The 23,452-nt window shown below is 42.3% G+C and overlaps 1 protein-coding gene across 3 annotated transcripts in view; it reads left to right on the top strand.

Moving 5' to 3' along the window:
* The first annotated feature begins 9,070 nt into the window (after positions 1 to 9,070).
* ABCA1 (ATP binding cassette subfamily A member 1) overlaps positions 9,071 to 23,452 on the top strand; it is a 132,473-nt gene continuing 118,091 nt past the window's right edge. For 2 of the 3 annotated variants that reach the window (XM_049635500.1, XM_049635481.1), the window contains exon 1: positions 9,071 to 9,364. The gene's annotated coding sequence lies outside the window, so the exon portion shown is untranslated. The remainder of the gene's footprint in view (positions 9,365 to 23,452) is intronic. The other variant, XM_049635490.1, reaches the window with a different exon arrangement.

The following is a 23,452-nucleotide window of genomic DNA, read 5'->3' as shown; positions in this document are numbered from 1 at the left end:
TAAAGGGTGAAGTTTTTTTCTGAGGAAGTGGTGTTGCTTTTGTTAGCGGTGGTAATGCCTTTTACTGCCTTGTAACTCAAGTTGTGTTCCAGTACAATTGTAAAAGTGTTCCTTAAAAAAACAAACTGGCAAAAGTAGAAATTCAAGGTTACCATACTGGAGGAAAGATGCAGTTTTATTATTGATGCAGAAAAGAGGGCTGTATGGTAAAAGGACTTTCAGTCAGATTTAATTGCACCAAGATTTAGGTAATTCACTGCCTACCCCACTCACGTGCTCAACCACTTCTCCCAACACCCTCTCAAGGTGTACAAGCTACTACCTCCTCCACCACCACCACACTCCCCCAAGAACTTTTAGGCCAACTGGCCACAAACTCAGAAATCTACAGGGGCTGGGCAAGTGGTGCAGAAGAATAAGTCTGGCTGTTTAAGAAGACTGATTGGGGGCGCCTGGGTGGCTCAGTTGGTTAAGCATCCAACTTCAGCTCGGGTCATGATCTCATAGTTTGTGGGTTTGAGCTCTGCATGGGACTCTGTGCTGACAGCTCAGAGCCTGGAGCCTGCTTCGGATTCTATGTCTCCTTCTGTTTCTGTCCCTATCCCACTCACGCTTTTTCTCTCAAAAATAAATCAACATTAAAAAAGAAGAAGAAGAAGGAGAAGGAGGAGAAGAAGAAGGAGAAGAAGAAGGATTAGGGGCGCTTGGGTGGCTTGGTTGGTTGAGCATCCAACTCCCGATTTTGGCTCGGGTCATGATCTCATAGTTTGTGCGGTTCGTGAGTTCCAGCTCCCTCTTGGACTCTGCTGACAGCATGGATCCTGCTTGGGGTTCTCTGTCTCCCTCTCTCTTTCTCTGCCCCTCCCCTGCTCGTGTGCATGTTGTCTCTCAAAATAAAGAAACATTAAAAAAAAAAAGAAGAAGACAGGGTTTAGTGGGGACTTGAGCAAAATGGAAACAGCATGTTTCATCTAGAGAGCATCTCTTTTCAGCATCAGCCAATTGTTGCGATGTGGGAATACACTGCATGTGGTCAGATCTTCCACCTTTTCAATAGAAGCAAGAAATAAAGATTTTTGTGTGACATTTTCAATCTTGTCAACTACTTCAAATAAAACATCAACACAACTTTAGTCCACACCGTGTGTCAGAGGGCTGGCTGTGGCTGTGGGCCACCAGTGTGCACCTTCTGATAACAATGAATGTGTATGAACTTTGGGAGTCCAACAGCAGGGTGCTGATGAAGGCTGTTTCGAAGTCAGGACTGGCACAGACATAATTCCAGCAGTGAATAGGGTACATAGGACTTTGAGGTACCAATCTTCAGTGGTACTGCTGTGTGCTTGTGACAGAGCAGTTGGTTGCTAAAAATTACAGCCTGATCTCTTTGAAGCCCCCAGGGCTCTTAGGCAATTCTAGGGAAGGAAATCTCAAGAAGGCGATATTGGAGTCCTGCTAGTAGGCAAGTGGAGATTTGAATAATTAAAGATTAAAAGGAGATATGACCATATTTGAACCCCATGCTGGTGAAGTGGTTTATACTGGTTAAATTTTTTTTTTAATGTTTATTTATTTTTGAGAGAGAGAGAGGGAGAGAGAGAGTGAGCACAAGCGGAGGAGGGCAGAGAGAGAGGGAGACACAGAATCTGAAGCAGGCTCCAGACTCTGAAATGTCAGCACAGAGCCCTACGCAGAACTTGAACTCACGCACCGTGAGATCATGACCTGAGCTGAAGTCAGGTGCTGAACTGACTGAGCTACCCAGGCGCCCCTGGTTTATACTGGTTAATCTAACTGAAAACATCAATTAAAAAATCCAAAAGTTAGAATTTTGGAAAGGAGTCACATTTCTGAAGTTATTATTAGGCATTGAGAACAATTATATGGCTGTTTGGGATGATAATTAATAATATTCATAATAATAAATGGTAATAATAATATCGGTTGTCATTTATTGAGTACTTACCATATGCCAGGCACAGTGCAAGTATATTCACATGTACTAACTTATCTAATACAGCAACCTTATAAAGTAGGTTCTACTATTACCTCCATTTGCTAGATGAGGAAACTGAGGCACAGAGAGGTGAAGTAACATGCCCAAGGATACACAGATATGTTATACCAATAAGGAATGTTCACTTTGCATTGGATCCCTAGGATTGGTTTAAAATGCTATCACTTTTTTTTTTAACAGTTTGTAAACCTACTCACCAAAAAGTTCTAGCTGTCTTAACCATTTACATCTCTTCATATTCCTTTCTGTTCTTCATTACTGTGTATGCATTATTCTAAAATATGTTAGGGTTTACTGTTTCCCTAAGTTATGATTTGTCTTTCTGTGGTTGTATACTGTCTCCCCCCAGTACTTATCTACAAACTTTGCTCTTAATGCCATTTTTATTAACTAAAAAATAGCATATGTTTATCCTAGAAATTTTGTAAAATACAAACATATATGAAAAAATAGCTCCTAAAACCATCATCCGCAGAAAAGAATGGTTTACTTTATGTGGGATTCTTTCCATTCTTTTGTATGTTCATATAGTCAACTATAAGACTATAAATATGTTGCTAATTATTTTTACCAAATATAAATCATATATACACATAACTATAGCTTTGCTTTTTTTAGTTAATGTTTATCATGAGTGGTTTCCCATGGCACTACTTTCAAAAACATTTTTATTTTTTTAAATGACTACATAGAATTGTATCATATGAGTTTACCAGATTTTATTTTTAGAATTTTCATGCTGTTAGACGATTAAATATTTTTAAAATGTTCACTCTTGCAGATAACATAGGGACGAGTGTTTTGAACATAAGTCTTTGACCATATTTGTCGATATTTCCTTAGAATAAATTCCTCCCAGTAAAATCAGTAGGTCAAAGCCTCTAAATACATGTTGCTAAGTTGCCTGTCAGAATGTTGGGCCACTTCACATGCCACTAACTCTGTCAGTTTTTAGGATCTTCATTTTTCCATCATTTTCCTCTTAACCTCCAATTTTAATTCTTTAGAGGTCTTAGGACTAGACCCTCAATTTAGCCTTTTCCCCCTCATTGTAGTATGTGTCCAGGACTTCCCATGCCCGGTGGTAAGTAGGCAGATGTGGGAGCTTCCTCCTGAGCTCTGCTGGCTGATGGAGTCCATCAAGAGGAAACCAGCTTTAGGGTCAGCTCTGTGGGAAGCCCCAGGCCTCTGGGAAAGGAGCCCATTTCCCACTAATTTACAACTTGTGGGTGGTTCTGCACGTGTAGGTTTCTGGGACAAGTAACTAGCTAAGAAATGGCTTGGGTTTCACTGGACAGCATCAGTCACCAGAAGTGCTCCCACGGCGTGGTCACTGCACAACATCTGGACAGTCTTTGAGGAGATAAAAACATTTTTTCTGCCTGGATAATTTCAGAGAGGCTATGAAGGCTACTGGGGCAAGGACAGGTCAAACCAATACAAGGCCACCAAGGGGTCAACAGAGGGAAGACCATGTGCTTCTTAAGGAGTCATCCCCAAAATGCTGAAGGGGAAAAAGAGAGGCTTGCCTCTCTAGGGGATTAAGAGAAAAGGGAGATGTGGAACATTTTCTAGGATTTCTTTGCTTTTAATGACTTATTCTCTTACTAATATATCAGAGAGAAGGAAATCTCCTGGCTAAGAAATAAAACAGTCCTTCATACCAGAAATCACACCAGGAATATGAATTCTTAACAGGTGTCAGAAAAGCACACTGAATAAGGAGAGAAGAATGCAGATACATCACTTCGGTTATAATAAATGCTTGATTTCTTTTAATCCCCAGAGTCCAATTATTTTCTTTCCAAACTTAAGAGCAGTGTCTGCCCTCTGAATCTATTGTTACACTTACTAATGGATCTGAGCTGACTGTATTATTTGCCTATTAATTTGAGTACTTAAAAAATATCTATCTTTAACAATTTTCTCTCCCTCTCTTTCATCTACCGTGTGTCCCACACCTTTCCATCTAATGAAGGGTTTTCTATACCCTTTCTCTTCTCTGTCCTTTTGGCCTCCTGCTTGTAGAATCAGCACAACAGAGTTAATAATTTAACCCCATCCATCTCCTCCAATACTACTCTTACACAGGAGGACAGGGGTGCAGATGAGAAGGGTTTCCACACAATGGGAAGCTGCAGAAGCAGAGACAGGGAAAGTTTGTGGAAGGGGGGATGGGTAGAGGTGAGATAGGGATGGGGGATGGAGGAGGAAGCAGGGTCTACAATTAGGCTGCAAAGGCTTTCAGAAGTCATGTTTGCAAAGGTCTTTGTAGGTTTTCTTAAGGAATTTTGAGGGTGTTTTGTTCTTTGTAAGCAATGTAGAACCATAGGAAACTTTGAGGGGAGGAGAAGATATGGTTAGACAGTTTTTATGTTGGTTTGATTGGCTTTCTTTCTCCCCAGGCAAAAATGACTCCATTGTGGTAGGAAAGATAAATAGGAAGGGGAAGAATCTAAAGGCAGGAAAAACAGTTTGGAGGTTACTGCAAAACTGAAGCCTAGTCCTTTGGCTTGGACTTAGTGAGGGGGATGGAGAGGAAGAGACAGATTTAAGAATTCAGTTGACCTGACTTTGGTGCTTTTTAGAATGACAAGAGAAAGACAGAGAGATGGAAAGTTAAGCAAGTGTGACTATGATTTCCCATAGTCCACGAATGGATGATGACATCATTTAATGACAAAAAAATGCAGATGGAGAAGGGCGATTTAAAAGCAAAATAGGAAGATTGGTTTGGGATTTACTTGCAGAATGTCCTGTACAGTGTTGTGCTGGTAGGTGTTAACATCTTGCTTTCCAAAAGCAGAAAGGAAAGGAAAGGAAAGGAAAGGAAAGGAAAGGAAAAAGAAAGCCTTGATTATATCAGATTTCCCATGGTGTAAATGTTCCCACCATTGGCCGATTTTCAGCCAGTCCCATGGAAGTCACTTATTGCAGAGTTGGGAAGAATATACACAGTCAGCTCTTCTGAGCTGGACTGGGCAGACTTTAGCACGCTGTTGGTCCCGCTGGATACTCTACCAATGCATTAGGGAGCATAGTCCAGGAGCTCAGCAAGGAGATGAGCGCTGGAGAGATGCGGTTTAAGTGAAGCCAAGGGAGTAAAGCATGTTGAAATAAAAAGAGAAAACCAGTATTAGGAGACATCTGTATAAGGAAAGAGGAGTCAGAAGAAGAGCGGTTAAAGAGGCAGGAAAGTCAAAAGAGAACCAGATTCATGAAATACAAGAGAAGAACTAGTTTCAGGAAGGAAGGTGTGGTTAATAGTGTCAAGTACCAGAGATCAGGTAGCCTAAGAACTTAAAGGAGGTCATCAGCATTACCAGTTAAGCAGTCTTTCTGTGTTTGAGACATGTTTCTGTTTTTCTATGTTAAAAATATGTTGTAATGATAAAAAAGAAAACAGATATGCTTCTTCCTTTTTTTTTTTTTAAGGAGATAATTAATGAATTTGGACAGAACACACTCAGTGGTAGAAGAGAGGGGTTACCTGAAATGAGCTGGAGAGTTTGAATAAAAGGGAGGGAGTAGAAATGAAATCTTCCTAGCAGTTTGGCTATTAAGGGAAGGAGAGCTCGAAGGATGGCATATTGGAAGGATGGCTTTTAAAAAGAATTATGTGTCATTGATCAACTAGTAATTCAGAGGAATATATCTGTCTATAATCCAGGCTAACTTGCTGATCCCAGTGACAGGCGGAACAAACATCTTACTCAAGTCCAGAGGCAGTAATGGTTTTGAATTCTGCTTAAGTGTCAATAGGAGTCACATTAATACAGAGGGCATTGCATTGGTCCAATTAAATTGCATTTGTAGATATCCAGAGCCTATGTGATTCATGGTTTACTCCATAGGTAATGGTGGTATTCCTTGTATTTTTTTAAATTTGAATATTGATTGCTTGATAATTTGTTTGTGTCTGTGTATTGGAATGAAACTGACTCAGTTACGAACTGTAGGTCCTTTTATTCCTCCTTAAGTGAAAAAATAATTACCTATATTTTCCCCTTAACTTTGAGGCACCTCTTATTCTCCAGGAATTCTAAAAAAACCCAGCTATTAGGTCTTAATTGTAGTACATTCAGCCTGAAAAGTTGTTTTTAGAATACTTTATTTTTTATTCTTCACTGGCTTCCTCTGATACTCTATTTTTTCAGAGCTTCCCAAGGAAACCAAAGAGTGTGCATACCAACCCAAACACATGTGTAGTGAAAATCATTTATATTTTAAACACTGTGTACATGTACATTTACGTAGACCAGTTAATAGATATTAGACATCAAAGCAACATCGAAGCAAAGCCTTTTAGGTAATCCCTAACTCAAAAGTCTCAATAGAGTGATAAAAGTGAGCTTCTCTGTAGCTCCCTGACCTCTAGCAGGGTCTCCAAGGCCACAGCTGCCTGAAGGGCAAGTCTGTAATTAGAAGATGCCAGGGTGATCTCAGAATAGAACTTCAAGCCACCTGGGCGGCATTTACAGAATCAGCTTCTCTGGAGCAACAGCAACAAAGAAGGGCCTTCCTACAATATTTGGAAAGGGTCACCTCGGGTGGGGACTTGAGTTTTGATGTTGGTGTTAGCAGGAATCAGAAGAGTTGGAGAAAAGCTCCCTGAAGCATACTGAGGAACAAATCAACCCACAATATTCAAGGGAGAGGATTCACATTTGCAGACTTTGTCAAAGGACACATTCTTTTACACTCTCACTTTTCGAATTCAATATTTTTGTCATATGAACCTATGACACTTGTAAAGTATGGGCTTGATGTCAGCAGACCTACATTCTTGTGTCATCTGGCTAAATCATTTAGCCTCTTTGGGGGCTCGGGATCTTTTATTGGTAGAAATCAACAAGACTAATAAACATGCTTCAACCATTACAGTGTGTTCATGTATTCATCGCAGGGGTGAGCAGATTCTTGACTCTACAAGTTGTTCTTCGTTAAAAATGATCACGTTTGGTGTCGGAGCCATAGACTGATGTATTTAATTTAAAATCGATGACTGTCTTCTCTCTGAGGCTTTTCTTCTTCTTGGTCTCATCTCCTTTCTCCAGCATCCTATCTTTGTCTTGTGTGGGATTTATTGTCATTCATACCCCAGTAGAACAATCTAAGTATTACTTTAATAGGGATTCTTTTGGGAACCCTAGCCTTCAAAATTCCAAAAACAATGATTTTGGTGGTGGGATTTTAAGCACAGTGATAAGTGGGTGGAGGGTGGGGGGTGAGGCAGGAAATGGGCAGTCAGGGAGACCTAACCACTCACCTGATCATACTTGGAATGGCATCACCTCCTCCAGGAGCTTTCCTTTATATCTAGAGGGTCAGAGAGATTACTTTTAACTCTTTATGAGACCTGGAGTTTTACAAGTTTGGCATGGGAAAAACCTAATAGGCCATGGCTGGTATCTGAAAATGACATTAATAGTCAGCTAATAATACCCTCTTTGTTTAGAGTGCCATTCTTTCAAGGGAGTCAAATGAACAAAATTCACTTTCAGAAAACCCCTGTGAGGCAGAGAGAGCACACATATTCTCTTTATTTTACAGATGAAGAAATGGAGTCAGAAAGTTGCACATCATGTGCTCAAGCCAAATTTGACCCAGAACCTAGTCTCTTAGCCAGGGTTATCCCTTGAACTAAGGCAAGATGCTCCTGGGCCCTGGGCTTCAGAAGGTGTGGTTCTGGCCCTTCTCAAACTTCAACCCTTCCTAAAGGGTGAGCAGTCCACAGGGTCAAGGTGTCCATGCCACTGGAATTATAAATACCTGGGACCCAAGAATTGCTTGCCATAGGGCCCCTAAGTGCATGTCCAGGGCCTGCGTGGGCCTCCTCACTAGATCTGTTCCTAGTGTTAACAGAACCACTGATGCGTGTACCTGCCCAAGTTGTGGCCTGACTGTAGCATAGTGTGGTATAGTGTGGAGGGGGCATGTGCAGCTGAGGTCCACATGCACACACTGAAGGTTCTTCTGGAATATGATAGAGTTGGGGGTGGGGACGAGAGAAAAAGGGTTTGGGGGTCCCCTGTCCCACTCTACCACATTCTTGACAAAACTCAGGTCAAACTGTGAGGAGTTCGAATGTGAACCTACCCTTCCAGGTTGCTTCCAGGTAGGAGACCTTTATTTTATAGTTTGTTGGGTTGATTTATGACTTAAATATGTAGACAAAGTATGTGGACCTCCATTTGTACTTTTGCCTCTGTCCCCCAAATGTTATGGGTGGTCTTGCTTCTGATTGTCAAAGCAGAAGCCAGAGGAGGAAGTTGAACTGGAATGGTTATATAATTTCACACAACTGCGATTCTCTGGCTGCACTTTGCAAATCTGTAGAAACCAAAATACAAGTCCCGTGTATTTATCACTGGGACTCTGACCATTATAATGAAAATAAAAAGGGGACTGGTTTTTGTTTTTGTTTTTTTTTTTTGTGGCTTCCCACCTCCCCCAGTTTGCGAAAAGAAGGAGCAATAGGCGTTTCATTGGCCCTCCCAGAACCTGGGAGGCACAGGCGGGGGAATCCCAAAGGCAATAAATAAGTCGCCTATTGAATACCAAAGTCAGGGTTTGTGGTGGAAAACAAAAACTGCTAATTAGCCAGAGGACTGTCCATCTTCTCCCACACCCCGGGCATTTGAAAGGAAAGGCTAGGGGATGCTGTTCTGAGGGGTTGCAGCCCCCAATCCCTCTGACTGGGTAAAGTAACAAAGGGAAAAAAATGCTGAAAGCAGGAGTTTAGAGAAAGCGATTTCCACTAGTGCTATTTGCCGCTGAGAACGTGGAAGAGACCATCTCTGGCTCAGCCGCAGGCCCCACGGTTCCTTCTCGTCCTAGGCTGGCAGGCCCGGACCGGGCAGGGGGCGCCCACCCAGGACCTGCTAGGCCCGCAGCAACTCACACCTCCCGCCCTCTGCCCCCAGGCGTGCAGAGAGCCGCAGGACGTCGCCCGTTTAAGGGGCGGGGCGCGGCTCCACGTGCTTTCTGCTGAGTGACTGAACTACATAAACAGAGGCCGGGGAAGGGGGAGGGGAAGGAGGGAGAGAACAGGCTTTGACCGATAGTAACCCTGGCGCTCAGCGCAGCCGAATCTATAAAAGGAACTAGTCGCGGCAAAACCCCGGTAATTCCGAGGGAGAGTGAGTGGCGCCGGGATCCGCTGAGCCCAGCGGACACCTCTCTTCTCGGGCGCAGGTGGGCAGGGCAGGGGGGGCGCCGCTGGACCGGCGCTGCCAGAACCAATTTTTCGGGGCGCTTTGCTCCTCTTTTTTCCCCCTTTTCCCTTCTCCGGAAGGGTTTTTCAAGGGGTGGGGGAAAAGACGCACACACAAAAGTGGAAAACAGGTAAGAGGTTCTCCAGTAACCTGGGCGTTATTGTTTTGTTTCGGGGCGGAAGAGGCTCTGGGAGGCGCTGAGTTTCGGGGACCAGTCTGAACCCCCACTTCTTGCAACCCAAATGGAGCGGGGGCGGCGTAAATGGAGAGGACGTCCTAGGACAAGCTCTGGCTACCCGAAGACGCGGCGCTACTGCGCACGGGGTTCGCCTGGCGATGGAGCCGGGGAAGCATCTCCGGGCGTGGAGACCCGGGCGCAGTACCGCGGGCGCAGTGGGATGGAGGGTTCTGGTTGGGCTGGGGGCGCCGCTGCCGGGGCGGAGGGAGCGGGGGGTGGAGAGTAGTCTCAGCACCCAGCGCTTCTCTTTGTTCTGAAGAGCCTGAGCCGGCTGGAAACCTCTCTGTTTGTGGGTCGGCCGGCGCCCACCGGGACAAATGCCAGCACTGAGTCCCCGCTCCGTTCTTGAAGGAGCTGGTCTGAGTTGGGCTCTGATCTGGGGATCCGCCCCGTGCGCCCCCGGACTGGAGCGGCGCGTTCTTGTTCCCCAAGAACTCGGCTGGGTGGTGTCCCAAATGGGGTCTGTAGCGCTACTGATCAACTTGAGGCCTCGGAGGCTTTGTTTGACCCCGGGGGTCCTGCTTCTGGCCTTCGTTTGCGCACCCCAGCTGGTGTGCCTGGCGCAGCGGGTGGGGGGGGGACGCGGTTTTGTTTTGTTTTTTTAAACTCGAAAGACTTAGAAGAAGAGCGGGAGGAAACCTGGAGGTGATGTGCCCATTCTCCCCGCCCCCATCCTTCCTGCCCTTTGCAGTTCAGTCTCTCGGGGCTGCCTCAGGCAGGGCACGGATGGGGAAGCTGGGGTGAGATGGTGCCGCGGAATGACCGGGAGTAACCCCGGAGGGCGGCGCAGAACTCCATGCTCCGCCGCGGGGCTGGGCTCCGCGGTGGGGGAGGGTGGGCTGCGCTTGGGCCGCCCGTGGCCTGGGGGCAATGGTGCAGCGCCTCCTGGCCGACTGGCCTGGGAATCAACCCGTTGGCGGGAGGGGGCTCGGGCTTCACAAAGCGTTATGGTTTGCCGGTTCCGACTAAGATCCGGTGAAGACGGGTGGTTGCAGACTGGGAGGAATCCCGGGAGAGCAGGCGAAAAGGCCGTCTGGTTGTTTTTTTATCAGAATGTTTCCCGATTCCCAGACCTTTGTTACCGGCGAAGGTTCTTGGCGTGGGTCGGTTTCATGGTTGTGTGTAGGTGTCTCTTTTTCAGCATTTATCTTATAGAAGGAAATAAACAAGGTGTGTGTGTGTGTGTGTGTGTGTGTGTGTGAGAGAGAGAGAGAGAGAGAGAGAGAGAGAGAAAGAGAAGGATAGAGAGAGAAGCGTCTGACACTGGAAGTAATTGGCTCTTGTCTTTTGCAGCATTGATACCGTCAGCTTTTAAAATCCGAGTATTATTTAGTGACACTTCACAAAGTGAATGGGTGGTATATACATTTACATAAAAGAGGACAAATAAAAGAGGACAAATTTGATATTTTAAAAGTTACTTGGTGATGAAAATCAGCAAGTCACTTTTTAAGGCCCAGTCTCCCTCCCCGCCTCCCCCAAAGGACACCTTACCAAATTTTCCAAGTTCAAAAGCAGTTTTACTGGTTGTTTTAACAATGGTTTGGGACCCAAACCTAAGTTTTGATCTTCTTTTCAGACAGAGCTTTTCAGACAGTCCCTCATTTCTCATCTCCCCTTTTATTTCGGCCCATTTTTCTCATACCTACCACAAAAATAATGAAGGCTTTCTGTTGTTTGAATCATGCCCTGAAGACACTTCTCCCAAATCAAAGAAAGTGTGAAAGCAATGGAGAATGTTCTGGGGTAGAACCTCTTCAGATAGTATAATGATTTATAAGTACAAAGTTTCCATTGTCAGCCTCTTCCCTAACTGCTCCTATAAAGCAAATAATTCATGATAGAGAGTTTAAAAAAAAAAAACAACTGTTGGTCACGCAGAGCAAATTGGTATCTACTTGAAAGAAAGCAGTAGGATCAGAGTGACCACGCTTAATGAGTACCACAGTCCATTTAAGAGACAAAGAATTGCTATTCTAGTAAGAGTAATTCCCTTGCAAGGACAAGCCTCATGTTCTAGAACAACATATCTTGATTTTGGAGGGGACACCTGTGAAATGTGTGTCTGCCCTCCTCCTGAGCATTTGAGATCTCAAGTCATAAATATTTCAGTTTACATTGAAATAGAGGCCTCTGATGGACACATCTTTGACTTAGGGCATATTTACAGTTCATATGAGATAATGGTCAGTCTAGGATTGAAAAAGGATAATTAGGACTTGGCTGTTTTCAACTTCCACTGTAGGAAGTCTCAGTGCTTACATTATTAAAAATGAATGAAACTCAGCAACACAGTTTTTTATTTTCTGTTTTTGTTTTTAATTACCTTCTGTAGGTATTTACCTTATATGGGGAGAAGTTGGAATATTTTTCCATCCAAAAAAAAGTTTTTAGGGATCTATCCTCCCATGAACCAAGTTACTTATGCTATGTTCATAGTGATTGCAAATTGTTAATATCTTTACTACTTCAATTTTTAGCTCCTAAAGTAATTAAGCGGACATTACTGTAGACTCTTTAATTGTGAACGTTTTGGATATCTAGAAATTACCAGTAGACGTGGTTTTTTGTTTCTAAAATACTCTCAAATCCAAATGCATTTTTATTTACTGTCTGGATGTCAAAGAAATAATGCAAGTAAAATGCTCTATATGGCCATTATTCCAGCATCAAAGTTTAAATGATCTTTCTGAAAATTTGTTTTATTTAACTATTCTGGGAGAGGGTCTACATGAAAAACTGAGACCCTCTTCATATCTGCATGTGGGAATCATCGTAAATGCCAGAGTTATTGTAATGTTTATTTCATAGGTGCTGTTAAATAGCACCATGTGGCAAGCACTATTCCAAATGCTTTTCAAATACTAATTGAATCTCTGCAACAAACCTATTTATCATCCCTGTTTTGCAGATTAAGAAACTGAAGGGTGAACTACCTTGTCTGTCCCTGGCACACATCTTGCAAGTGGCAAGACTAAGATTTGAACCCAGCCAGTGAACCCCAGAGTACTTTAGATCCCACACTAAGCTTTGAGGTGGTACAATTTCAGCTGCTGTAAGCAGAGGACTCTCTGAGAATGCTCACTGTATTTATGGTACATTCATCTGCTATAGCCCTTATCAGAATCTACAGCCTGTATCATATTTCCCTTGGTGCTGTGAGTGGGCCAGCCAAACTCTCAGCTTAGGATCTTGGTTGCATAGGGATTGCAACACCGTGGAAAGAACAGACAATAACATTAATTCTTTTCTTGGTTTTAAAATGAAAATTTTACTATTGCTTCAGTCAGATATTTGTGAGTAGGTCTACGATGTCAAAATGTTTTCCTGTGTAATACATCTAAAATGGAATGGCAGAGTGTTTGGCTGTAAAAGTATAAGGAACAAAAAGACAAAGGCAAGAGAACTATTAATTTAGCTGTCAGTCTTAACTTTGGTGAATTTTTTTTTTTTCTGTTGGTTATAAAACAATACAATTTCTGCTTGTACTATCCTTAATTATGTTGTGGACCTTTTGAAATAAGCTATTGCCATTACTGTCTAGGAATCAGATTTAGCCGTTTCGTATGGCATCCTTCTCAGCAAGTAAATACAGTGTCAAAGTCGGCTTTATAAAAGTGAAATAGGATGGGAAACTGGTTTTCCTATTAAATTATTACAGCAAATTAGAAATCAGTTCTTAGAAAACATTTCTACTTAGTTAGAAGCAGTTTCACTTATTGTTCATTTACTGTGTCCTGTATGTTGTTTTAAGCATTTTACATGATGTTTCAGTTTGTTCTCATGAGAAGCACAGGTTGTGGATACTATTATTATCTTTATTTTACAGATGGGGAGACTGAGATATAGACAGGTTAAGGAGCCTGATCACAGAGTTTGTAAGTAGTGAAGCTGAGGTTGTAACCCCGGGCAGTTTAGTTTCCATGAATTTGCCAAATCAGAGTCAGGACTTTGTCAGGATATCCAAGTTTTGACAAAAGAAATACTAGCAAACGGCAAAGAGTGATTCCTCTTCATTTGGATATTTTTACCTAAAAATAGTTCCTTGGTAGATAACCAGCATAGATGTTGTTAGAGAGGTACATTTAGAAATGTTTTAAACCACAGAATGAAAAGCTCATGTGTAAAATTGTCTTCGGATAGAGCTTTCCGTTACTTTGCATTCCATTAAGATAATAAACTATGCTAAGGCAAAGAGCATTTATGGGAATAGTGAATGGCAGGTGCATCACACGTAGTTCCTGGAACAAAATAAAGTTTGAAATCCTGTCTTTTTACATTTTGAAAACTCAATTTCAGACCTGATTGGAATGCCATCCCTCTCATGAACTCCTGGATTCACTCCTCCCTGCTAACACTGAGTGACGATTATCCCCTTCTTTTTTGCTTCCGTAAGATTAGATTACTGCACTATTCATGTCATGTATTTAATTGTTTTTTTGGTTTTAGTTAACATGTATTTGTATTCCTCTTGAGTGTACGGTTCTCCTCAAGGAGGTCTTTGATTCATTCTCCCAGTCCTTAATTCAACCCCTTTGATATGAAAGGGGTTCAATAAAAGCTGACTTGAACGAATCAAAGAGAATGGGAAACTAATTTTTGTTTGCTATATTCTAAAAAACAAATTATAATGATGGGATAATCACAGAAAAGCCTTAGAAATAGAAATATATGTGAAGTTTTTGTAGTTAGGTTTGTGATAAAGATTGAGAAATTTTTACTCAATTTAGGTCAGCTCACTTTTTGTAGAACAAACAATTGTGATTCCATTCATTTCATTTTTTTAAGGTTTGTTTTGAGAAAAGTGAGAGAGAGTGGGGGAGGGGTAGAGAGAGGGAGAGACAGAATCCCAAGCAATCCCAAGAACCATGAGATCATGACCTGAGCAGAGATCAAGAATAGGACACTTAACTGACTGAGCCAGTCAGGGGCCCAATCAGTTTCATTTCTTTTTGAGGCAGCTGTGATTTGAGAAAATGTTATCATCTATGACCTTTCACTTTAAAGCACTTTGATTTGCACATCAATTAATTTTTTTAAATAAGAATGAGATAATTCACTAAGTAATATAGAATTTAAATACTTTTTAAAAAACCAAAACAACCTTGTATGCATAGGATCTGTTCTTTTATTCATTCTGTGTGTGTGTGTGTGTGTGTGTGTGTGCGCGTGTGTGCGTGTGTGTGTGTGTGTGTGTATTTGTTTAAAACTCTACGGCATTTTCTATGCCAAATTCAACTTCCAAGAAGCATTTGGAAGCCAAAACATTTTATCTGGCTAGTCTTGAAGTCCAGATGTTTTATGATAACTGGTATTTAGTATGGGACAGTTCCCAGAAAGAATTTTATATGCATAACCAATATCAGAGGTCATCATTTATTGGGACAGGATTTTTTAAATGTTTGTTTATTTAAAATTAAAAAAATGTTTTTATTTATTTTTGAGAGACAGAGGCAGAGCATGAGTGGGGGAGGGGTAGAGAGAGAAGGAGACACAGAATCTGAAGCAGGCTGCAGGCGCTGAGCTGTCAGCACAGAGCCTGACATGGGGCTCAAACTCATGAACCTGCAAGATCTTGACTGGAGCCCAAGTCAGAGGCTTACCTGACTTGAGCCACCCACATGCCCCTATGGGGAGAGGATTTTTAATAATCTCGAGTATATGATGAAATCAATGGATTCTCTCTTCAGAAAAAATATACATAGACATGTACACTCCAAGTTTTATGTGTAATTCAATGTAATTTTGCATAGAATTATATTGTTTACATATAATTTCAGAAATCATGGCTCTTTAGTGAATTTCTGAAATTATATATAAAAAATATAATGACTTTGGGCAAGTCATTTTACTTTTCCAAGATTTAGGTCCCTGCTTTACAAAATGAAAGAGGAGGAAGTGCATGACTTTTAAAGAGCCCTTCATGTGTTTACATCCTCCAGCTCTAGGTGTGTATTTAGGAACCGGGTGATTCTTTGATCGGAGCTGCTTAGAGATAATGTCCTATGGGAAATCTTCAGCATTAGTTTCACAGATTATGTGGTTTCAAGACTAGAGAGGAGACACCCAGGGGGTGCCTAAGAGTATTCCCGATGAGAGTGAAGGTGGCACGGTGAAGGTGATAGGAGAGGAAGGCAGAGGCAAGAAAGCTGTGGAAATTGTCTACTTATCTGCCTTAATGGAGGAAGACGTGATGAATCATAGAACCAAAAAGGCATTCTCATCTGAAATGCAAAGGAAGGGGGAGTTGGTTCATCTCAATAAACTTCAGTAGAGCAAACATGATTTAGTGAGACGTTGTTCCCATCTCCAACTCACCATTTGGAGAATCTCTCTGAAATAAAATACTCATTTGGACGCTCTATCCTGGACATCTCTCCATTGTGGGTATAGGTTTTGCTTCTGACACTTATCCTGCAGTCCTGTTAAGCCATTATGTGAAAGGAGCACCACTGCCCATCCTAGGATGAGAACTGGACTAACCTTATAAGGATATTCCTAAATATCTTGGAAGACTCTCACTGGGGGTAGGTGGGCAAGACACAGGGCTTTCTGAGGCATTGTCCTGAATTTGTTATCTCAGAGATCACAACAGATTGGGACCAGAAGGAAGAAGGGGGTTGGGGGCGGAAAAGGAGCAAGGGGTTTCAGGATGGGAAGGGGGGGTGCATGAGAGGAGGAAAGACACTGTGAAGTTGTGTGGGTTTCATATCCCTATTTACACTTGCTTTGCAAAATTCCTGTAAGATGCCAGGTTGGGAATAATTCCTTTTGTCAAGGGTCATACCGAGCTTGTTTTCTTGAAGAAGCAAATCCCCAAGGGGGTGGCAGTTTGAAATCAATTGCATCTGGTGTTTAGATGACCCAAGTTTGACATAAAGGCAAACTGATGGAAGCAACAGCCTTCCTTGGAAAGGCAGAGAGACAGTAAAGACCCAGAGTAATGAGTTTAGATTGACCTGAGGATCCTTCTCTGCTCCCAGGGGCAGGGCTTGGAGGTGGAGGTGTCCGTTGATCTTAACTGGGGTGAGGTGTGATCTCTGGTATCAGGAGAGGGAGGGAAGAGGAAGATAAACTATTAGAAAAATGTGTTAATATAAAAAAATTAAATGTGTTAATGTACAAAAAAATACCATTAAACTGAAATTCATTTCTTTGGCAAATATTTTTTCAAATACCACGTAAAGTACTAGCGGCTAAATACATGTCAGAAGACTTGGAGGGTCTGCTGCCATGATGATCATTAGCTTGGCATTCAAGGCTCTTTGAAATAAGACTCTGACCTATCTTGACAGCTTTTATCCTAGATTATAAGAGGCATACTTGAAGGAACTAGATTTGTTTTTTCGCCAGTGATTATTAGCACATAGTATGGCTTAATAACTATTTATTAACTGAATTTCCTTCGATTTTAGGAGCCCCTTCCTGCTCCTCATTGTTGTGGTATCTCACATTCATCCTCTCTGGTTACTTTTGTTTGCAATGCATCCTCTACTCATATTCCTCACTGACTGAAATTTTACCCACTGACCACGGGTAGATGAGAGCACGACGAGGGTTAGGCCTTCCTCTGTGTCACCTCTTGTAATTGTCACCATCACCCTATCTTTGATAGGCAGCACATAAGTCATTCAGGTTATTTACATTGACTCACATTTTTGTGAGTGTATTTACAAAATAGAGTGAAAACAAGTCATTTTTTGGGGTGCCTGAGTGGCTCAGTCCGTTGAGCGTCTGACTTCGGCTCAGGTCATGATCTTGCAGTTCACGAGTTCCAGCCCCTCATCGGGCTCTGTGTTGACAGCTTGGAGCCTGGAGCCTGCTTCGGATTCCGTGTCGCCCTGTCTTTGCCCCTTCCCAGCTCATGCTGTCTCTCTCAAAAATAAATAAATGTTAAAAAAAAAAATCGTTTTTCTAAATAGTCTGTCTGTGAAATAAACTTGCTTTCCAAAGGTGCTGGTGGACTCAGAGACTTGTTGTCACTTTGTTAAAAGGGGGTATTAGCCAATATTAAAGAAGTGTTGAAGAGCAGGCCAAACAAACTTTCTCTTTAATGTAATAAAATTTTTTATAAAGGCCAAAAAAGTGTTGAATGAATTTTTCTCATTGTGTGATTCAGTTTTTCATACTGCATCTGTCCATCTAGAATTGTCTAAGTGGAATTTAAGTGGCACTTAAATTCACCTTGTGATGAATTCCCACGTTTGGGGAAATATTGATGTATGTCCCATCATACAGAGATGTCTCTGTATACCTGATGCAGAGAGTGGTTAAATAAGTCGTTCATGGTTCACACGTTTTGCTAATGGCAACATGGCAACCAACACGGGGGATTCAAGCTCAAGTCTGATACCCAAGCTCCAAGCAGTTTTCCTAGATTCAGATCTTCTACTCCAGCCTCTTTATCATCAAGACTTGTTTTCTGTTCTGTGGCTTAAAGTGATATAGTGGATTTACCCCACAGGGGTCATTACCTGGAAATTAAAATCTTGGCCCCTCGTGTTTTAATCCAGACTTTTTGCTACTATACCAGAATTTTGGGTAGTATTTACAATGTCCTTTTAGGAGAGAAAAAAATTGTGTCTATACAAGTCTGTCCTTTTCAGCTTAAAATGGACACTGAATCTTTGAAAATCAGACTGGCCTCATTAACTTATTGTCTGTTGGTCCAATTTGAATCTTAAGGAGTTTTTTAACTGTATTTTCTCTCTCTCCAATTAGAATTGCTCCTTGGTTGTAGGTTTGAATAGGAAGGAAATCCCCACAGCAGTCCTGAAGGTCGAGTCTTAACTGGAGTCTGTTTCCTTTATGCAAAAGTACAAAACCCCATGCTAATTTTGGCCCGTTAAGATTAATTGTGATTCAGGGCAGAGTGGTGTTTTGTTTTGTTTTGTTTTTTAACTTTAATGATTGTGTTCATTGTAGTAAGGACCTTGGGTTCAAGAAAAAAGAAAGCCTTTGGTCAAGTTATGTTAATTCAGTTGTCTGTTCTGTTGCAGGATTTGCAAATTTAGTGGCATCAGTGCCATTTTCCATTTTCCAAACCTGGTCACATTTCACATGATCACAGCGTGCCTTTCTCTTCCCCAGAGCAAAGGGAGGGTTGTCTGACAGTTGGTTCCAATGGCCTCCATTAAGAGGAGTTCATGTGCCCCTGGCGGCTGCAGAGACCAGCAAGGCACTCTGTCCTTAGGCAGAGCACCAGGTTGGGGACTCTGGTGCTTACCTGATGTAGATATTTAGCACATGGCTGCCTGGGAGATTGGATTGTGCAGATACTTAAATGACACTGTAAAACCACTGTTAAAAAAAAGAAGGCTAGTAGGAGTTGCACCCAATAGTTTAGTTTCTTTTCCTTGAACACTTTTTAATCTGGCATATAAAATGTTGGATTTGTGAAAATCTTAATGACAGCGCTTTCTAGAAGGAATACTTAGAATCATAATAATAATCGGAATAGTAGAGATCTGTTTCCTCTGAGAAGATCCTCCCAAACCTCAAAAAATGGAGTTCATGTTGCCAGTGTTTAAAAAAAAAGGCCAACATCCTTCAATTTTTGCTTTTCAGAATCACAAGTGTATGGATTTAAACTTGTGATCTTATTCCTCTTTCTTCTTTTGATTAAGCAACGCAGCCAGCAACATGGTGTGTTTTGGTTGTTATAGAGGAGTTCCAGGTGTAAAGTTGGGGGCGGAGCTCAGACCCTGGATCTCTGTGCGGGTCCTGGAAGCCCGACTAAATTTTCACTTACTTAGTTACCTGGTCCTGGCTGGACTGTAGAAACAGAAGCATCTCAGACATGTGACAGAAGCCCGCACTGCCTCAAGAGCTGGCTGGTGAAAGAAGGTGTTCTGGATAAAGATTGCTAGGGTTTGGTCACATACTCGGTGAGCTAGAATGGGACAAGAGCCTGGGGTTAGATAACTCGTTTTGGCAAATGTAGAGGGAATAGAGTATTGAGGTGGAAAAATTTTATTCAGGTATTGCTGTGCTTCATTGAGTGAGTTTTTGACTTGAGCCTATGTGTTTAGAGTTCAAGAGTCTTGACCAATGCTGGCAGTCTTATATTTAGGGTTGAGCCCCTAGGGGAGGTATTCTTGTAGCTGGCATGCTTACAGAGGTTCTAGAGCCTATGTCTGGCAAATTACCCATTCTCCTTTGCCCACATGAAACCAATGAAAATGAATGTCCTTCCCAGCGAATTAGGGCGGCTTTGAGGACAACCAAATTAAATGCGCTTGAACTTGAGTTTCTTTGAGCACAGCTGGAAATTTTGTCATGCTTCTGGGCTATCTGAACCTCTACTTTCAATGAAACTTCTGATTTGTTACTGTAGTGAGCCTGCTTTAACTATTTTCTCTCATTCCTGAAGTCTGACTTCAGAAGCCTTCATTCCACGAATGTTACAGAGCATAGAGTCTTCCTGGGCACTGGGCTCAATATGGCAGAGAATAAGATGTTGAGACACAGTAGCTTGCTGCACGTAGCTTACAGTTTAGCAGGGACCACCTGATAAGTCAGTAGCCTGGAGAGGATTGTAGGGAGAGCCTGAAAAGATGAAGTATAAGGCCCAGGTAGCAAACAGGTAGTTGATATAGAGGCTGGAGGAGACTTCACGGTGGAGAGGGAAACTGAGCCAGATGCTGAAGACTTGGAGGAAGGGAGCAGTGTGCTTGCATAGGGAATAGGAGTTGCCTGCCCAGAGCATGGAGGGAATAGTGTGAGTGAGTGCTGGGGGCTCCCAAAAGAGGATTTCGTGGTAAAACAATTCCAGAAGTGGCACCAGGGTATCAGGGTCACCCCTTTAACATCTTCCACTGAGCTGGGCACTGGGGAGAGCTCCAGTTCGTTCTGGAAAGGCCTTTGGGGAAATAGTACCTTCTGTGGACAAAGAAGAGAGAAGAGAGATTCCTTTAATAAATTGCCCACTTTATGCCCCACCCATGATGAATGCTTCACCCTGTGAAGTCAGCAGCACTAATCATTATAATAGCTACCATTTACTGGACACTTACTTTGTTCCTGGAACTGACTTAATGTTTGTATACATTATTAGTTCTATTTTCTGGAGAGGATACAGGGGCTCAGAGTCCCTACGGTCCCAGTGCTGGTGAGGAGCAGAGTCAGGCTTCCAAACCAGTTTTCTCTGACTCCAAAACCTCCCTGCTTTCTACTGGGCCAGTTAATTAAAAAAAAATAAGAGTTAAGGATGTTTAGGAAGAGTTTGCCATACAGTAGCATAAGCCCAAGGGAAGGGGAAGGCGGTGAAAGGATTTGGGTTTGTCCCCAAGTCCTTTGAGCACTTTTATAAAAATAAACCCTTTATGCTAGGAGAAGGTTGGACATCTGAAGATGTTGACCCTTCAGAGATGGGAGCCAAACAAAATGGTTTTTGCTGATACAGTCACTAGACTTTTATCCTAACATTCTCTTGGGAAACCCTCCTGCAACAACGGGGAACACGGTAGTCAAATTTTTCTGCAAATAAATGATTGATTGCTCATGGAGACTTGCTTGCTTGTGTTTCTGTATAGCTCAGGGTGTTTCTGACTTCAATAGCTCCTTCCTTCCAGGCCCTTCTTATTTTGGTATTATAATGGTAGTTGAAAAAAATTTTTTTCCTATGATAAATGTTGACAGATTGATTTCTTTTCAACAGGAAACTTCTTTTTCCTATATGCTAGGTACTCCTACCAGAGAAAAAGCGAATAGTTGTATTGTTTGCCGAAATCCTCCTTTGAAGGTTGCCCTGTGTTTGTTTAATGGAAATCAGCAGGGGGAGATGGGCTATCTCTAATATTTTGTTAGAACTTCTCCATAATTCAATAACAATGAAACAAGAACTTGGGTACGGGACAGATTTGCTTTTGAAAACCATGGGTCTTAGCAGTTTTAGAAGTCCTGAGACTGTATTAGCTGGTAGCAACTGCAATGTTGAGAGTGATGAAACGTATCTTTGGCTGTTCAAATATGATAGAAATAGATTTAAACCTTGTGAGTCTCCTTTAAAATAGAATTGTTGACAGCAGGAAGGATAATGCTTCTCCAGGGCTAGCTAGATTTGATGGTATTCATGTGTCTCTTCTTTCAGTTTGTATGTGTTCATTTCATAGCCTTCATTTTGAAAATTAGCTATTAGCAAATACTTTTGTCCAGGAAATTGAATCTGTATTCCTCTATAAACTAATTGTTAATAATAAGTAAGTATGATACATTTGGCACTTAAAAAAAAAGTGTCCAAGAGTCACAGATTGCTGGAATTGATGAAATTCATTGGATATATATTTTAAAAATGGGTATGTGATAGAGCCTCTTCCAGGATGATAGAAATCTTCTATAATGATAGAATTGCTTCCTTTTACCCTTGACTTTTTACCTTGGAGGATTTCTTACATCTTTTTGTCCTCAAATTTGAGTATTAAAATATTACCATTTAAGTAGGAACACAATCTCAGGGGTTGCTGAATACCAGACCATGGCCTTTCTGCAGGCCTCTAGGGGCCTAATGGCAGCTAATGGCAGTTTAACTAAATTTGGGAGTCTATAGGATGGTTGGGAAATGTGAGGGGGTGGAATTTAGGGTTAGCAAGGATGGCCTTAAGGATAGAGAGCTCAGGGGCACCTGGAGGCCAGAGAAGTGAAACTCAGACAGTCAAATGAACCCCGGGCTAATAAAGCTCCCCAGGGTCAGCAGGGGAGAAGTCACAGTCCAAATCCCTTCCTCCCACCTCAGCAGCTACGTTCTGTTTTCAGTCCTGGTTTCGGTGAGCCTGTTGCATGCAGCCTGGTTTTCTATCAGTAATCTCATTAGCCTTTTCCCTGAATGGGGCTTCTGATCCAGAGACATATGCTCAGAGATGCAATGAAAGAACAGACCTTTTCCAAAGCAAGCGTGCTCTGTTGGGCTCATGGGTTTCATACCCTAATTTTACAGGACCCTCCACATCTCTTTGGAGACCAGATGCGTAGGTGGGTCTTGCTTTTGTATCAACATCTCATGAATATGCAATCAGTTGAGCTCTAGTGCCAACTCATTTTCAATTCATATGTGGTAGGGTTCAATCCTGCCTTACATCTACCTGCTGCTTTGTATGTTACTGGCTAGCTGTTTATCGATGTGAGACGTCTATGTTACTGGCTAGCTGTTTATCGATGTGAGACGTCTAGATATGTTTTATCAGGAGAGATGCTGACAAGCTGTTGTCACAAATTTCAGCTTCTGTCTCACTTCTGCTAATCATGTAGACATTTGTCAACAAAGTAGAACGTACACTTTATCTATCTATCTATCTATCTATCTATGTAAAATTTGGAGAACTAGTTGTCCTTAAGACTGCTCTCTGGGAGAAATGAACACTAGTTGCTGACTGCACGTTCTGGGTATATTTGGATAGAACTCATAAGAGAAGTGTGTTCAGAAGAACAAACAGAATTGCAGTGGAAAGATGATAGTGGGGAGGGATGTATAACAGTTGTTGGAAAAGTTACTTTTTTTTTTTTTTTAAACATTTATTTATTTTTGAGACAGAGAGAGACAGACCATGAACAGGGGGAGGGTCAGAGAGAGAGGGAGACACAGTATCTGAAACAGGCTCCAGGCTCTGAGCTGTCAGCACAGAGCCCGACGTGGGGCTTGAACTCACAGACCGCGAGATCATGACCTGAGCTGAAGTCGGCCGCTTAACCGAATGAGCCACCCAGGTGCCCCGGAAAAGTTACTTCTTTAGACATGTGGGGGCCAGCTCTAACTCTAGGGGGTGAGTCTGGTCAAGCCACTTGCTTTTTGAGGGCCTCCGCTTCTCTATAAGGTCGGGACAGGGGTGTAGAGGGAACGGTTCTCCAAAACTGCATCAAACTTTCTGTCTGTCAGTAAGACAATTGACTGGAGTATGGCCTTATGAGGGGCCAACTACTTTGCTGCAGTGAGAAATGGTGGTGGTGTGGTTCCTGCTTGGGGACGGCCCTCGTCTGGCACATGCC

This window comes from Panthera uncia, chromosome D4 (genome assembly GCF_023721935.1).
Source record: "Panthera uncia isolate 11264 chromosome D4, Puncia_PCG_1.0, whole genome shotgun sequence".
NCBI lineage: Eukaryota > Metazoa > Chordata > Mammalia > Carnivora > Felidae > Panthera > Panthera uncia.
This window is presented reverse-complemented; position numbering and strand designations above follow the sequence as displayed.